The sequence below is a fragment of the Strix aluco genome, chromosome 24 (genome assembly GCF_031877795.1).
Source record: "Strix aluco isolate bStrAlu1 chromosome 24, bStrAlu1.hap1, whole genome shotgun sequence".
Classification (NCBI taxonomy): domain Eukaryota; kingdom Metazoa; phylum Chordata; class Aves; order Strigiformes; family Strigidae; genus Strix; species Strix aluco.
The window spans coordinates 10,238,720-10,243,283 of NC_133954.1; the positions used below are offsets into that span (position 1 = coordinate 10,238,720).

The following is a 4,564-nucleotide window of genomic DNA, read 5'->3' on the forward strand; positions in this document are numbered from 1 at the left end:
ATGTGTGGCCCTTAAAGATCCCCGATTGGTTTTCATCAGTAGGGTACTGGCACGGGTTTCCTGGCTCGGCAGGCTCAGTTAATTACTCTGTTTCCTGAAACTTCTGCTGCAAGATGGAGATGGATTTAGGGCTGTTCTGTTTATCCTGAAACAGAGCTCCCAGAAAGTGCAGGCTGGTTCCTGTGTTGCTTGTAATAGGTTTTAAAAGTCCTCAGCTTGAAAAGTACAGCAGGAATGGACGGTGCTAAATAAGGTGGCATGAGACACGGCATCCGTGGCACATATCCTGTAGCAGGGCGGGGGCAGCACAGAAGGCTTCGTTTGTGTCGTCTGTATCCTGCAGGCCTGGGGCGTGTGCTGTGGGTTGGTTTGTCATGGGGGTGTCATTACATGTTAGTGTTTCTCTTTTTTTCCAAACACCCGACATGCACAGAACTGAGAGTGTTCCCACACTTTATTTTCAGACGTCTCCCAGGCGAGCTGCAGGGCTGAGCTGTGATTTGTGGGGCAGTAAGGCCTGTGGAGTTTATCCAGTTCTCTCAAACTACTGCTGTGCTGCTCAGAAATGACCATCTGTAATTGCAGCCTGTGCCTTGACTTTTAGGGACTTGGGAAGCAAAACCAAGAAGCAAAGTCAAAACCAAATGATCCGCTCTTTTTGTACTTCTTTAAGGAAATGTCAGTGTGAGCGTCGAGCGCTGGCGGCGTGGGTGTGTGTTGCAGCGGAACAGGCGCATGTAACGTCCCCGGGGGCAGGAGCCGCGTCTTGGCTCTGCTCTGAACCTCAGCTGGGGGCACAGCGCTGGTTCTCTGCACTCAGAGTGGAATGGATACCGTGTCCTAGGCTCACACCAAATGGGAGTTTTTCTTTCAAGCCTAAGCCCAAGTAGTCCTCAAAGCCTTGTTGACTTTGTGCATTGAAGGACTGACTGGGAAATTGGCGTTTCTTTGCTTAATTTGGGGCTACTGGGAGGCATCTGATTGTGCCACTGGAGGCCAGTCGAAGGCCGCTGGGAGCAGGGTGCCTCCGACGCCTGTAGCTGTCGCATCCCGCGTAGCCAGGGCTCTCCCCTCATCTGCTCCGTCTCTCCCCGTTCTTGTGCCCGTGCCGCAGAGCGAGCCCCTCTCCAGGCACAGTGGCCGCGTGACTTGGCTGCCACGGCTCTGCGGGTTTGCTGGCGCGCCGGCCGGCGGGCGGAGGTGACGCGGGCTGGCACGGAGCGGGCGTGCGTGTCCCCGGCCTGTGCAGCTGCAGCTGGGGCTGGAGAAGGCTGAGGCTGCTCGTGGTGGTGAGGATGATGGAGCGTGGCCTCTGGCAACGTGGCCTCGTGCCTGCCAGCGAGGTGCCTGGTCGGCACGGCCGGAGGGACCGCGGAGGAGCCAAGGCCAGGGCAGGATCCACTGCAGAGGGAGAGCTGGAGGCACTGCGGGGGGGCTGCCTCCCACCAGGAAACTTTGACTGGAGGAGGAAGAGAAGGGCAGGGTGAGGTGAGGTGAGGCTGGCAGCAGGAGTGGAAATGTTGGGTCGAATCTCCAGCCCTGGTTCTCTTGGATGCCTTGTGCTTCCCAGCACCAGCCCAGGGACAGGCAGGGACTGCAGCTAATGGGGAGCATCTTGTCTGCCCCAGGCACCTGCAGCGTGGCAGGATGGAGCCCCGAGTCCTGTTGTCTGGCTGCCTTGTTCTGCCAGGGCTGTGGGACCAGCAGAGACCTGCCCGGGGCGGCAGAGGCAGTTGTTCAACCTCAGGTAGAAACCCTGGAGGCGGCTGCGCAGCCTGGGCGGCCGTGGCCTGGCAGCACCGCGACAGCAGGCGCTTGGGTGCCGCGGGTTGGGGGTGGTTTTGTCCTTGAGGGAACTGCACCTCAGTTTATCTTCGAGGCAGAGGCAAAAGCTGCGTGATCTTTTTAGTGGAATGCTGGGGGATTAATTAGCTCATGGCTGCTCAGAGGTGCAAACGAAGAGCCAGTTGTTCACAGCGCATTGGGGCCTGAATCTCATCCTGAACTACATCTCTCCACACCTGCTAGAGTTTTTCTACTACTACACAGGTGGATATGTTTTCAGCAAAGGCTTCCATGTGGAAGATTTTAAAAAATAAAATAAAAAGTAACTCCAAGCTTGGAATCATGCTGCCAGGGAGAATGTTTACAAGGAAGCAGCCTGGTAAACAAGGAAAATCGGTGAGTTGCAAAGAGGTGAAATTCTACAGTGTGGCAACAATTCCCAGCTTGTCGGAGCCTCACAGTAGTCCCAGCCACCACAGACTGACTGCAAGATCTTCGTTTTTACAGGCAGGCTCAGGAAGCTAGGTTGGACTGAAAAAGTAACAGAATTACGTGAAACTTGTCTGAGTCACTGACCCTGCATCTCCACTAGTTCTTTCAGGGCACTGCTCGTGGAGGAGGACGGAGAAGGCTGCAGCTGGGAGAGGAGATCTGCCCTTTTGGTCACCACGAATTTCAGATCTCCTCCCCTAGCCTCTCCCAGTCCTTTGTACTTTCCGTGCTAATCCATCCAGTGCAGCGTAAACTGACAGAGGCAGCAGCTACAACCCTGCTCTGAAAGGTGCTGTGGACGCCACGGGACCAGCAGCAGACATGCACGTGAGAACCCTGCTCATCGTCCTGGTCCTGGCTTTAGCCACGATATTTGCTTTAGTCTGTGTGCTGCTGACCAGAGGAAGGGCCCCCGGCACCTGCCAGCACCAGCCCCCGGAGCAGAAGGACACCGATGACGGCCAGAGCCTGGTCTTTGCCGATCTGACGCCCGAAGAGATGGCGCAAGTGGTGCGGTACCTGCGGGGAAGCCTCGGGGTGCGGCTGGTCGACGCCTCGCGGGCAGAACCCTCCGACAGCTGCATCGCCTCCGTCGAGCTGCAGGTCCCCGCCAAGGCAGAGGTGCTGCAGTTCCTGGACGGGGCGGGGGCTCGCCCCCCCCGGGAGGCGCTGGCCGTGCTGTACTTTGGGAACCAGCCGGAGCCCAACGTCACCGAGTACGTGGTGGGTCCGCTGCCGATGCCGGCGTATCACCGGGATGTGACGGTGCAGAAGTATGGGGGGAAGGTGCCGTACCACCGCAGACCGACGCTGGCTGTTGAGTACAAGCAGATTGCAGCGTTTTTAAAGAGCCGAGTGTTCACCACGGCTCCATCTTTCATGCGTCAGGTCATGGAGTACGATGGAGCCAGTCTAGCAGCACTGACAGCTGCTCCCCGTGGATTCCAGTCCGGAGATCGGATCACCTGGTTCGTTTTGTTTCAGAACGTGAGCGGGTTCTTTGTGCACCCGGTGGGGCTGGAGGTGCTGGTGGACCACAGCAGCCTGGACATCTCCCAGTGGGCAGTGAGCAGAGTCTTCTACAACGGCCAGTACTACAGGGACATGGTGCAGCTGGAGAGCGCCTATGTGCAGGGTCGCATCAGCGTGGAGAAGGCGGGGAAGGCGCCGCGGGACGGGGACTTCTCGTCCATGAAGCCCCGAGCGCCTGCGGCTGCGCTGTTCCCGCTGCAGTTTGAGCCGCAGGGCCCCCGCTACAGCGTCAGGAACAACCACGTCCTCTTCCAGGCCTGGAGCTTCGCCTTTGGGATGAGCGTGCACAGGGGCCTGCGCCTGTTTGACGTCCGACACAAGGGGGAGAGGGTTGCCTATGAAATCAGCGTCCAAGAGGCGCTGTCAGTGTACGGCTCCAACTGCCCCGGAGGGATGTCGACGCGGTACATGGACGGGAGCTTTGGCATCGGGCGCTACGCCTCCCCCCTGGTGCGAGGGGTCGACTGCCCCTATTTAGCAACGTACCTGGACGTGCACTACCTGGCTCATTCCCAGGTGTCTCGAGTCAGTAAAAGTGCCCTCTGCATCTTTGAGCAGAACCTGGGCTCCCCTCTGAGGCGCCACTACTCCAACTTGCAGTCGCTCTACTACGGGGGGCTGGTCAACTCCGCTCTGGTAGTTCGCTCCATTGCCACCGTGGGCAACTACGACTACGTGTGGGACTTCATCTTCTACCAGAACGGGGCCATCGAAGGCAAGGTCCAGGCCACGGGGTACGTGACCTCGTCCTTTCTCCACGGGGATGGCCTGAGATACGGCAATAGGGTCTGGGAGCACACGCTGGGTACGATACACACCCATTCCATCAACTATAAAGTGGACTTGGATGTGGGAGGTAGGTCTGGGTCTTCCTTTAATGTCTGCCTTCATACTGGAAACCCCAGAGCTTTGGGCGGATTGTCTCCCACTCTGTAGAGTCCCTGATAACTGACATCAGAACTCTGCTTTTTCACTCTCCTCTTCTTTCACTGCAAAATTATTTTTCTAAGTATAAACTAGTCAGTCAAGGTCAGGGAGTTGAAGGCGGTGAGAATTGTCTGGGAGCTCTGTGTTCAGCCTGGGGAAAATATGAAAGGTAGCAGCTGAAAAATGTTTGTGTTTCCTTGAGGCCTCATGTCTGGCACAGTGCATGTTGCCATAGGCATGGCCCGGCAGACGAGGAGAGGCAGCCCTGTCTGAGCACTGAAGGTGTCAGCCTGCGCTGCCTGCGCCTGCCGCTGGTCCCCACACTCCT

At 57.5% G+C, this 4,564-nt stretch overlaps 1 pseudogene; it reads left to right on the plus strand.

Moving 5' to 3' along the window:
• The first annotated feature begins 2,598 nt into the window (after positions 1 to 2,598).
• LOC141934317 (amine oxidase [copper-containing] 3 pseudogene) lies at positions 2,599 to 4,245 on the plus strand (annotated as a pseudogene).
• The last annotated feature ends 319 nt before the right edge of the window (positions 4,246 to 4,564 follow it).